The sequence below is a fragment of the Grammomys surdaster genome, unplaced genomic scaffold (assembly GCF_004785775.1).
Source record: "Grammomys surdaster isolate TR1022 unplaced genomic scaffold, NIH_TR_1.0 126182, whole genome shotgun sequence".
Classification (NCBI taxonomy): domain Eukaryota; kingdom Metazoa; phylum Chordata; class Mammalia; order Rodentia; family Muridae; genus Grammomys; species Grammomys surdaster.
The window spans coordinates 309,312-323,035 of NW_021620988.1; positions in this window are offsets into that span (position 1 = coordinate 309,312).

The window sequence follows — 13,724 nt, forward strand, 5'->3', positions numbered from 1 at the left end:
TATGTGTGCTTAACCTTGTAACTTTTCTCTCTAGCCATTAATAGGCATCTTTGAATGCCTAGTGTCTTAAACAGATGTTTTTTTTTTTCATTTATTAATCTATTTATTTACTTTACATTCCAATGGCAGCTTCCTGTTCCTCCCTCCTCACCTCCCAGTTAGTCCTTCTCCATTCCCCTACCCCTCAAATCTCCTTCACTTTCTCCTCAGAGAATAGTAATCCTCCCATAGATATAGACCTGCCTTGGTATATCAATTTGCAGTCGAACTAGGTGTATCTTCTCCTATTGAGGCTAGATAATGCAGTCACAGACAAAGCCATAGACCTTAAATTTGTCCTGCTTACAAGATGTGCAGGGATAAACATGGAGCAGAAATTGAGTGACTTACTAATCAATGAATGTACCAATTTGAGACCCATCCCACAAGAGGGAGCCATTCCTGACACTATTAATGGTATTCTGCTATACTTTCAGATAAGACCCTAGCAAAACTGTTCTCTGAGGTGCTTTACGTAGCAGCTGATGCAGAAACCCACCACCAAATATTAGGTAGAGTTTGGGAAATCTTGTGGAAGAGGAAGAGGAAGGACTGAAGTAGTTAGAGAGATCAATGACACCATGTGAAACATACAAAATCAACTCACCTGGACTAATTGTGGTCTAAAGAGTCTGAGCATAAATTGGATAGACCTAGCTACCCTATACACAGGTAATAGATGTGCTGCTTGGCCTTTATGTGAGACCCCCTAACAACTGGAGTAGGGACTGTTAATGACTCGTTTCCTGCCCTTAAAACAGACAATCTTGTCACCCAAAGTCTATGTACTGGTCAGTTTTGTAGGTCAATTTGATCCACCCAGGAAGAAAGATCATCAGTTGAAGAATTTCCTCCATGAAATGGCCTGTAGGCATGTCTGTGTGGCATTTTCTGATTATTGGTTGATATAGGACAGCTTTCGTCATTGTAGGCTGCTTGGCAGTTGGGATGGGCTATATAATAAATGTAGCTGAATGTGAGTCTCTGAGCCAATAAATGTTGCTTCTCTAATACTTTCTTGCATCAGTTCCTATCTCAAGGTTTCAGCCTTGTTGTCCTTTTATGATGGACTGCAAGTAAATAAATCTTTCCTCCTGGAAATTTTTTTCAGCCAGCCAATATTTACCATGACAATAGAGAAGCAAACTAGAACAGATGACAAATTAACATAAACTTGATTGCTATATATGCCAAAAGAATTTTGCTAATGTTTGTTTTCAGAGTCTTATTATGGGTCTATGATTCCATTCATATGATATTAAAAAGTAGTAGGCTTATATAAACAGAAAGTACATCAGTGATGTGCTACAAATGGGTTGTGGTATAGAGTCCTGAATAATTGGGGACTGCAAGTTAAGTATAAGGATTCCTATGGGAGAAGGTCCAAAGTTTAATTTTGCAGTCAAGGAAAATCATTACAGAAGTCCCTACCTGGTCAAAATACAAAGAATAACTGACAGTGTGCTTCCCAGTACCCACTAATATATCTATAACAAAAAAGAGACTTGGGGCCTCAAGGAGTGGGGAGGTCTGGAGTGGTGGGGGTGGGTGGGGACATCCTCTAGCAGACACAGGTAGGAGTGGGAAGGAGGTGTCGGGTGTGGAACAGAGAATGGATAGAGAGGAGGATAAAGTTTGGACTGTAAAAAAAAGATTAAAGAATAAAAAAGTTAATAAATATATATTTTTGACTCTAATGAGGCATTCATTTGATTTTAATTACTACTAACTGCTTATATTTATAAGTACAAACTAAATGAGTTCGCTGGTTAATTGGGTGCAATGATTCTCAGCATTTGCCACAGGAAATATAATTTTATCTCAACAGAAATGTGGCCTTTAAAATATCAGTCTGCTTTTTTATTTTCTGGTAGAATCAAACCTTCTTGTCTACTCATATCACTTTCAATAAAAGGAGATTATATTAGGTACAGTGCCTGTTACTACGATGAAATATTCTGACAAAAGCAACCTAAGGGAAGACATATTTATTTTGGTTCACAACATAAAGGTATAGTGCATTGCAACCAGGAAGCCATGAAGGCAAGGACTTGAAGAAGTAGTCACATTGTATCACAGAGACAGAACAATAAGGGTTTGTTTCTTCTTATCCTGTCTGGGATCCCATGGAATGGCATTACTCACATTTAAGTTGGGTCTTTCCACCTCAATTAATTCATATAGAAATCTCCTTACAGACATACTCAGAGGCAGTGCTTTCATTAATTCTAGATAATGCCATGTAGACAGCCAATATTCACTATCACAGAAAACTATGTCTGTGTGTCTGTCTGTATGTCTGTGCGTCTCTGTGTGTATGTGTCTGCGTGTCTGTGTGTGTCTGTGTGTGTGTGTTTGTATGTGTGTGTGTGATACCAGTGTTTGTGTGGACTATGTGTCTATTTATATTAATATTATCTTAATTCCCATACCCACCCACACACAAAGGTACAGCGTTTGCTTACTTCACATTGGTTTCCATCTACCCAGTGTTGGTATCTATTTTAGAAATTTATGGCATTGTAGAATGATGAGTCACAGAAATCCTGAATAGCTTTCTTGTGAATGGCATATAATAAGCAAGGCATATGCAAAAATATCATGTGTTAAGGTCAAGTGAGCAGTGAATATTGAAATTGCCTATAATTTCTTAATCAGCAATATACCAATAGACAAGAGAACTACTTGTTAAATTTTAAAAATACCTTTTAGTATGCTGTGCTTTTCTGTTGTCATGCCAACAGTATTTTTTTTTCCTGAGCAAAATGTGTTAGAGAAGTAACTACTTACTGTTTCTAAGTCTTTGGAAGAGTCCAGTATTGATGGCTTGTAAACAATATGTGGGCTGAAATTGAAAAAAAAATCAGAAGATCATCATGTCCTTTTGAAGCAAGTTGTATTTTTTAAAAAATGAAATGAGAGCATAACACAGTAAAAATAGAAGTTTAGCAAACCAATATAGGGAAGAAAAAGAAGAAGGTGACAGTGAATGTCAACATTCCACCTTGGTCACCACAGTGAGACCCTTTGGCTATATGTTGCAAAATTATTATGTAGTTTAAGAATATATTCAGGGTTATCACACCACACACAGCCAGATCAGTCCAGTTCATTAGTATCCATGTAGTGTACATAGCGAAAATCTCTACCATTTCACTTATAGTGCAGAAGTGTGATAATAAATATCAAATGTTTTTAAGAGCCACTGTTGCTCTCTTCAGCATATGGTCTCTCATAATTAACACCACAAGAAATTATTTACATTCAAAAGGAGTTTCTGCCATGGAATGGACATTGTTCACTAGTTGACTAACGTAGCGCTGTTATAGTCAGAATGACAAACAGGTTTTTATTTATGATTTAATTTCCAGTTCCATGTTAAAATAAATGACATATTTCATAGATCATATATAACAATATGGTTTCATACTGTGACTTTTCCTAATTCACTACACTGAATATTTGAGTTATGCCCTTGATCTTCCACCATTGGCTACATAGCAATGTCTGATTCATTCTGTAAATAGAATTCTTAAGTGGCATCTAGAAAAATATTCAAAGAATAAACAGAGCTGAACAAATTAGCAATCATGATTAGATTAAGTGAGCATTAAATTTTGATAAATGCGTGCTTAATTCACTTCTTGGGAAGTATTAGGATGGTAAGGAACACAATTTCTTTGAGGGTTCATTCACTTCTATATGCACATTCCGCTAGTTGTCCCTTGTCTCTACAAATTAAATATTTTTGTGTATTAAAACATGATTCATATTCTGAATAATCAGTTAAATTTGGAGTATACAAACATAGTCATATTCAAACTAATTTTTACATGAAGGTAAACTTGACAAGAAATTTATAAATGGATTGACTAATTTTTCCTATGAGGTGTATATTAGGATGTAAAGATTTGTATTCTTAGTTTTATTCAAGGTTCCTAATGAGCTGATTAAACAAAATAGAGACTATATTAATAAGTTTATTAATTTCATAATTCTATTTCTGTTCTCTTTGCATCTAAGCACAAAATAAATTCTTTTTGAATCTTTGATTTGTTAGTTTTTTCACTTTTTCAGACACTTTGATGAAATTAAATTTGCAAAGAATTAAGAAATAAAGTGAATAATTCTATGGCATTAAATGTGAGGTGTAGAATGAAGAATGTACATACATATCAAAGTAATCTGGAACTGTGCATTCTGAAATTTTATTTGATACTTTACCTATATTTTGTAAGACCCTTCTGTAGCATAGAGAGACTATTTTAGAAATTTGGGAAAATTATATAGTTTGTTGAATTGGAGAAAGTCTCTCATGCAACTTTTGCAGTCTTTTGTTACTTTTATAGCCATCGATTTAAAGATTTAGTGGAAATAAGTAGCTTGGAGTAAATAATTTTAATATATGTTTTGAAAGAACCAAATACTGTATATTAGCCAAATTATTTTTTAAAAAAATGAAAGAAAGGAAAGGAAATATAGATGAAGAACCATGCAGAGATTCTAGAAAAGAATTGTAGGTAAGCTAAACTTAATATAAGATTTTGAAGCTTTTAGGAAGCCTTGGCTATTTCTTTTGAGATGTTTATGAGATGGCTGATGTCTCCCATCTACCCATCATTTCTAAGATTGCAGGAAGTAGAATGATGATAGGTTTTTACAGAAGCGATTGAGTTGTGAGAACTGGCATCTGGGTGATTAGTTAAATTGTGTCTTGATGAGCGATCAGTGGTGCCTTTAGCTGTTAGCCTTTTTTTTTTTAAAGGGATCGTAAGAACTCAAGTAAAGACCTCAAATTACAGCTCATTAACAAGTGCTTTGGGATAAAAATCTGGGTCATTACATTTGATAATAAAATTTTTCATGAGCAAAGGGTATATAGGAAGCCTTTATGATAATAACTTCTTACCTACTTAAAAAGATTTTGTAAGCTGCACTTTATTCATCTTGGTTATTTAGCAAGGGGAGATATATAGTTTAAAATGTGAGGAGCCACACTGCTAGACAGTGTATGAACCTATTGTGAAAATACTACTTCCTCCTGTTAGGAATTTTGACTTGTGGTTTTACAATTGTCTTTGTTCAACAGCATAATTTATTAGGTCACTGAGACTGTAGAGTATTCTTATATATGACATATATTCTACATATGTAATACATTATGAAGCAGTAAAACTTCCAAAGACTTGTCACTTACAAAGGCAAAGATATCTCCCTACTTCTAAAGATTTAAATATATATATATATATATATATATATATATATATATATATATATATATATATACAGCCTTACATATATGTGTGTGTCTGTAGTTTTAGTACCTTCATGTGTACCATGTGAACCAGTGCCTAATGAGTACAAATGAGTGTGCCGTTTCTCTTAGCACAAGAGCTATGGCAGTAGTGAGCTGTTCAACATTGGTTCTGGGGAGCAAACTCAGATCAGTGCATGAGAAGAACACACTATTATTTTTTTTCTTTTTTTTTTAATTTCTTTTTTTTTTGAACATGAAATGCTTTTTTATAGCATGTTTTACAAGGGGAGGGGGTAAGAGGGTCCAGGTGGTGGAAAAGTACAAAATATTCTTGGCCTGTGCCTTGAAACATGTCATGGTCTATATGGTACACTGCCTTGAATTATGATCTACCTGCAGTTCTTCAGAAGATATGGTACACTGCTTGAGTTATGGTCTCCCTGCTATTCTTAAGAAGACATGGTACTCTGCTTTGAGTCTATCTGCAGTTGCTAAGCAGGATCTTGCAGTTGCCAAGCTTCAGAGGACATTGTGCAGGTGGGGAAAGGTAGGGGGTAAGGGTAAGGGCGAGGGTCCTGGCTTCTGGCATCTCCCCCTTCTCTGTTTAGTTAGAGAAGGCGTCTTATGTTCAATCCCAACTATGTGAGTTTTGAATTTGGATGTCTAATTATGGGGGGTCTTAGACAAGTTCACAACCCCAAAACACTGATGTGAGACGAGTCACACACTATTATTTACAGAACCATCTCCTCAGCTCCAAGGCTTACTTCTTGGTCATAACTTCTTTCTCTGTGATATAGTGTGCATGTGACACTATGACTGGGATCAAAGACATTTTTGTCAATCATCTTTCACTGAAATACACACACACACACACACACACCAGGTATATGTGATATGTGTGTGTGCATGCACATATGTGTATGTATATTGTGGGGTGGTGGGCTATGAAAGGCAGCTGGGCGCCTGGTCGAGCACAGGCCTTGAATTCCAGACACTAATTGGACTGCAGGTGTTCGGCTTTGCTCCTGGTCCCTGGTCCCTTTCATTTAGCTCAGCCCTCCACAGCCCCTCCCACAGAGTGGTCTATGCTCATAAGTCATGAGGAACAGTGCCTAAGGCTCTCCCGCATGTAGATGAGGCATCTCCAAGCTCTCAGACCAAGCCAATAGGCGTTATCTTCTACAGACCATGACCCACCCCAAAACTGTATAAAAGAGCCCTATTCCTGAGAAGTAAAGGTGTGTGAGAATCATCCCATTGTCTGAGAGTTTCTGTGGCAAGAGCTGTAACACTTGGGAAGAGATCTGCTCTCCTGAAGTGCCTTCAGGACTCTCCCATCCTTGCTAGCCAGCCGCAGGCCCAGCCCTAGCCAACTCAGTGCAGAGGGACAGGTGCAGCACCTGGAAGAGACTTGGGCAGAGGCAGCAGCAGTGGAGGCGATTCCCCATCCCTGCTCACACTCTATCACCTTGGCCAGGACCCCTGCACCAGGCCGGGCTGGAGATCTTCGAGGAATGCCTTCGGGAACAGAGACCCACAGTATATCATGTTTATACAGAACCTATCAACACAAATACATACAGTCATACACACACACACAAACACACACGCACACACACACGCACTTTCAGGTTTTAACCTTTTATTTTTGAGGCCTACAAAAAATTAGTGACTAATGTGTCTTGGATTACAAGATGCTGTAGCTGGGTTTTAGTGGTTTATAAGAACCATTTTTTTTTAGTCCTTTCTCAGCTCTATTTAACTTATCAGGCCCAGAGAAAACACTTTCCATAGAATTTAGCCAATAATACATATCAGATTTCCTTCAGGACTCCCTTTCTTCATGTCCAGCACAATTAAAATTAAATGTAGCATAACCGTGGCTACGCAATGGACCTAGATGAGTAGTACATGGCTAACAACATCTCTTAAAACCTTCGGAAAGAATCTTCAGATCATCAGTACTGATCAAGGTTCAAATGCTCTCAACTTATCTCAGCTTTTCAACATCATATATGATACAAGAGCCAAAATTTGCCGTTTTCAAAGAGAGAGAGACATAGATACATCACCTGAGTAACGCCTAAATCAAATCAAGTAACTATGTTTACTTCCTGCACTTCTAGAGAGTAATGTTCGTGCTAGGAGTCTCTGTGGATTTAGCTTTGAATATTTTCTTAATGTATGGGTCTCTCTTCTTCATAGCACTTGCTTAAATTCTGCAAAGAAGTTAATGGTCCTTTTAAATATACAGTGGAGACTTTATATAAATGTATTCAGTACAATTGTTTTAAAATGACTCAGAATACATTTCTTAGGTAAAGCTTATCTATAGACTTTGCCAATATTAAATAATAATTACTTTTAATAACCACCTTGAAATTTATTTCAATTGCATTTACATTTATGCCTGCATACATTTAGGTCTTGTCTTTATATGTGGGATCAGCAGTAGCAGAAAGAAAGTATGTCTTAAAAGTTATACTTTTGAGTATTAAAATTTAATATGATTTAATTGAAAAAATTATTTGAAGTTTAATACCAAATCATTTCCTGAGATATAATGCACATAGAAAGTGATTTTTTTGTTTCCATCACTTGTGTTTTTAAGGAAAAAAATCATCTTATTATTAACATGCATATAAAAATATTCAGTTTATCTGAAATTTCCATATATAATATTCACAAAATAAGCTAAATAATCTATGTCTATTACACTGGGATATTTAAAATTAATCAAATTTCTACTTTAAAATATACAAATATTACTTAATTTTATTGCTATGTTTTCTTTTACCTAAATATTACCTTTATTGCATTTTTCAAAATATCAATATCATATAGATAAAGTATTTAAGTATATATGTATACACACATATACATACATTCACCCATATCTATATGTCTACTTGCATTAATGTGTGTTGTTTAGTTATCTCAGGTAAATTTCAATATTCAATCTTCAAAAAAACTCATAAGACTTAAGAAACTCACAAACTTCGGGGAAAATATAATATTTATGAAATTCCTCTGAAAGACCGTATTAGCAGGAAATAACTATGAGAAAGAGAAGCTGTTCTGATGGAGCTGGCTGCCAGCTGAGAGCCCAGTGACTCAGTGAGAGCTATCACCTGCATTTCTGGGCTCTTTGGTGATGCTGTGCTTCTGTTAGGTACCTGGACTTGCACGGAACTCCTCTCATCTGTCTCATCCTGGTGCCCTGTATGGGATTACTAGATGTTTGCTAATGAGTTCCTAGGAAATGTCATAGAATAATATATCTGCAGGAAAATTTCTAGACAGACACATAATATTAAACTTAAATGTATACAGACAGAATTGATTTGTGAAATTGATGGACCATATTCCATGCTTCAGCTTTTCATACATATTTAAAAGTTTCAAAGGGAAATATTTTTCAAGTACAAATTCACTGCTTCATAACTAACTCCACACCTCAAAGACAAAAGAAGTCTTACACTAAACTGAGCAAAGTTTGGTAAAATATTATTTTTTAATTCATAAAGAACACATTTTCAAGATGACACTGGTTTTATTTTTTGGTATGTGTCCACTTCCCAAAAGACTATACTCTTAGCATTTTTGAATTTCTTTCAGAAAGATGAAGAAACCTAATGTAGCCTAGGTTAGGGAACTAATATGCAGTGGTAACAAGTTGTGGGAGCCAAGGACTGTTTGTCTATGTGGAAAGAGCAGGAGCTAGAAACACTTATGTAAAGTACAAATAAAAGATCTTTGTTTCCTTCTTTCCTCCTTTATTTTCCTTGTAGCTTCCTTGTTTGTTTCTTTGCCACTTAGTCCTCTGGACTTGAAGAGAGAGTGGTTCCCATGCCTTGAGACTTTGAGTACTGACATTACCACAAGTATTACAATACAGTGCATGTTTTGATTCTGAAATAACAAAATAAAATAATTATCTCAGAAGCTAGTCTTACAGGAAAAAGCATTAAGCTTTTCTTCAAAGTAACATTAAATAATTAATTTTTATTTATTTATATGTATGTAGGCCAGCAGGCTGCACTGGGGACTGAACTCATGTCATGCAGGGCAGCAATTGCTCTTATCTATTGAGACATCTCTTCATCCACACTTTGATTAGGATGAACATATTTTGTTATTGTTGTTCTTTGTGTGTGTGTGTGTGTCTGTGTCTGTGTCTGTGTGTGTGAGATAGTATTAGAACCACAACACCTTCTAATGACAAAATAAAAACTATTAGTATAATTGATTGCATTCAAATTAAGATGATATCATTAATCATATTTGTTAGTAATAAAATATCAATTTACAGGAAACAAAAATTTAAGTAAAACCATAAAATATTCTTCTACCAATAAAAAATGAAATAAGCTATAAATGACCTCTGAAAAGATACAAAATAAATGAAACACAAGAAAAAAATTGAAAATACCAAAAAGAAATTCAGAATAATAAGTTCAAATTACATCAGGACTAAAATACATTACAACAACAAAGAAAGAAAAAACGCAAACAGGAATAAATCAAACCAAATAGGAAAAAGATATGTAAGTTGAAAATTATGAAGTGCTGGTGAAAAGGTAAAGAAGAATCCAGTAAATAGAAGAAATTATTCTTCATTTATTGAAAGAATTAAGTTATTCAAATTTCAAATAAATTCCTATCCAATTTTAAGCACTGAATAATTTTTTAGAAACAGAAAAAAATTCTCTTCAATATTTAATTAGAATTTTAAGAGACCATGAATATCCAAAACCATCCTTTAAAAGAAGACAGGAGCTGGAGGTCTTATGCTTTTTTATTTCAATATGTTACATAAATTTTCAAACATCACAGGTGGTGACAATAAAGGATAGCCTCTCCAACCATGTCTACGTACTAGAAGATTACATATAGAACAAGGCAGATATGGTCAGATGATTTTCAATAGGCCATCAAGACTACCCAGAAAACAAAAGATAGGCTTTCAAACAACACTTCTGGAAAATGGACTTTCTACCAGCAAAACAAAATAAGTTGAATATTTATCTATGAAATTCTCAAGTAGTAATTCAACATTAATTAGAGCCAAAACTAAAAACCTTGTAGAAACTAAGTAGTGTAAAAATCTTAACATTTGACATATTATTTTCTCTTGTTCATTTTGAATTTAATCCCAAAACACAGACAAGAAGAAATACAACAAATTGATTTGAAGAGTAATTAAAACTTCTGGTAATCGCAACACACTGCCAGTTAGATGTAAAAAAAAAAAATAAGAGCATCTCACAAAGGATGAAAAATATTTGTAAATCATACATTTGATGGGATTGAATGTGCATTCAGAATGATGGAACAAGTTATAGTTTAATAGTGCCAAAACAATTATAAATGAGAAAAAGACTTGAATAGATACCTCCTCAGAAAAGTTACTTAAAGATCAAATACATCATTCTGATAGCTATGTAATAACTGACCAAGTGAAGTTCAAGTTTTATTCTGAGTGTTATTTGGGCACTGAAAAAAATTAAGGTGTTCTTTAAATTCTATATTTTATTTTGGTGGTGAGAGAATCTCATGAATGATGGGCAATCACTCTACAAATGTGTTCTACACTGATATATTGTAGTAAGGAAGAAAGTATCTTTGGTTACATGGATAGTCAGCAAACCAATGCATAGTGAAGACTTTTAAGGGAAACGGATAGATTCAATGCAATCCCCATAAAAATCCCAACACAATTCTGTACAGAGATAGAAGGAGAAATTCTCAAATTCATCTGGAATAACAAAAAACTCAGGATAACACAAACAATTCTAAACAATAAAAGAAATTTGGGGCTAAGATTAAAAACTCAGGTGATAGTAGATGCTGGCTTGGGTGTGGAGAAAGAGGAACACTCCTCCATTGTTGGTGGGACTGCAAGATGGTGCAACCACTTTGGAAATCAGTCTGGCGGTTCTTCAGAAAATTGGACATAGCATTACCTGAGGATCCAGCTATACCACCCCTAGGCATATACCCAGAAGATGCTCGAACATATAACAAGGACATATGCTCAACTATGTTCATAGCAGCCTTATTTATAATAGCCGGGAGCTGGAAAGACCCCAGATGTCCTTCAACTGAGGAATGGATTCAAAAAATGTGATATATTTACACAATGGAGTATTATTCAGCTATTAAAAACAATGAATTTGAGAGTTTCCTAGGTAAATGGATGGAGCTAGAAATTATCATCCTGAGTGAAGTAAGCCAATCACAAAAGAACACACATGGTATTCACTCACTGATTATTGGACATTAGCCCAGAACCTTGAAATGCCCAAGATGCAACTCACAGGCCACATGAAGCTCATAAAAAAGGAAGACCAAGTTGGGGTGATTTGGTCCTTGTTAGAAGGAGCAACAAAATACTCAAGGGAGCAAATATGGAGACAAAGTGAGAGACAGAAACTGAAGAAGGGGCCATCTGAAGACCATTCCACCTGAGTATCCATCCCATGTGCAGTCACCAAAGGTAGATGCTGATGTGGAAGTCAGGAAGTGCATGCTGATAAGAGCCTGATATAGATGTCTCCTCAGAGGTCTTCAAGAGTCTGACATATTCAGAGGCAGATGCCCACAACTAGCCATTGAACAGATCATGGGGTTCCCAATGGAGGAGTTAGAGTGAAGACCATTGGAGCTGAAAGGGTTTGTGGCCCCATGAGGAGAACAACAATACCAACCAACCACAGGTCCCAGGGTCCTAACCACCAGCCTGGGAGAACTTAGGGAGGGATCCATGGCTTCAGCTGTATATGTAAGAGCAGAGGGCCCTGCTGGGCATAGGTGGAAGAAGAGATCCTTGACCTCATGAAGGCTGGACGCCCCAGGGAGTGGGAATTTGAGGGTGGAGAGGTGGGAGTGGGGGGGGGTAGGTAGGGGTTATATCCGCAGAGAAGAAGGAGGAGGGGTGAGGGGATATGGGGTTCCTGGGTGGGTGGGGGATGGGGTAAGGGGACAACATATGAAATGTAAATAAAACATCCAATAAACAATAAATAAACAATCCAAAAAAAAAAAAAGAAATTCTGAAAGAATCACCATCCCAGAACTCAAGCTGTACTGCAGAGTGATCATGCTAAAAATTGTGTGGTATTGGTACAAAGACAGGCAGGTAGATCAATGGAATATAATTAAAGACACAGAAATGAACCCGTACACTTATGGTCACTTGATTATTGACAAAGAAACCAAAACCATCCAGTGGAAAAAAGACAGCATTTTTAACAGATGGTGCTGGCTTAAGAGGCTGACAACATGTAGAAGAATGCAAATAGATACATTCTTATCTCCTTGTACAAATCTCAAGTCCAAATAGATCAAGGACCAGTTATATAGAATCTAATAGAAAAGAAAATGGAAAAAAAAACCCTTGAAGACTTGGGCACAGAGGAAATTTTTCTGAACAGAAGAGCAATGGCTCATGTTCTAATATCAAGAATTGGCAAATGGGACCTCATAAAATTGAAAAGCTTCTGTAAGGCAAAAGACATTGTCAATAGGAAAAAAATGGCAACCCACAGATCTTACCAACTATATATCTGATAAAGGGCTAATATCCAAAATATACAAAAAACTCAATAAATTAGACTCCAGAGAACCAGAAAACCCTATGTATGTTCCAGTGTGGGGGAATTCAATGGTGGGGAGGTGAGAGCGTGTGGGTGAGTGGGGGCACACCATCATAGAAGCAGGAGGAGGAGTGATGGGATAGAAGGTTTCTGGGTGAGTGGGGGAAATAGGGAAAGGGGATAACATTTGAAATGTAAATAAAATATCCAGTAAAATAGACCAAAATTTGGAGTACAAAGCTAAACAAAAATTCTCAACTGAGGGATCTCTAATGGCTGAGAAGCATTTCTTTAAAAATATTCAGCATTCTAAGTCATCAGGAAAATACAAATCAAAATGACCCTGAAATTCCACCTCACACCAATTAGAATGCCTAAGACCAAAATCTCAGGTGATAGCAGATGCTGGCAAAGATGTGGAGAAAGTGGAACACTCCTCCGTTGCTGTTGGGATTGCAAGATGGAACAACCACTCTGGAAATCGTGGCAGTTCTTCAGAAAATTGTAAATAGATCTACCTGAGGACTTAGCTATACCACTTCTGGACAAAACATGCTCCAACATATATCAAGGACACATGCTCCACTATGTTCAAAGTGTCCTTGTTTATAATAGCCAGAAGATAGAAACAGCACAGATGTCTGTCAACAGAGAAAGAGATACAGAAAATGTGATACATTTACGCAATGGAGTACTACTCAGCTATTAAAATCGTTAACTTCATGAAATTATCAGGCAAATTGATGGAACTAGAAAAATATCATCCTTAGGTAACCAAAAGAGCACACATGCTATGTATTTACTGATAAGTGGACATTAGCCAAAAA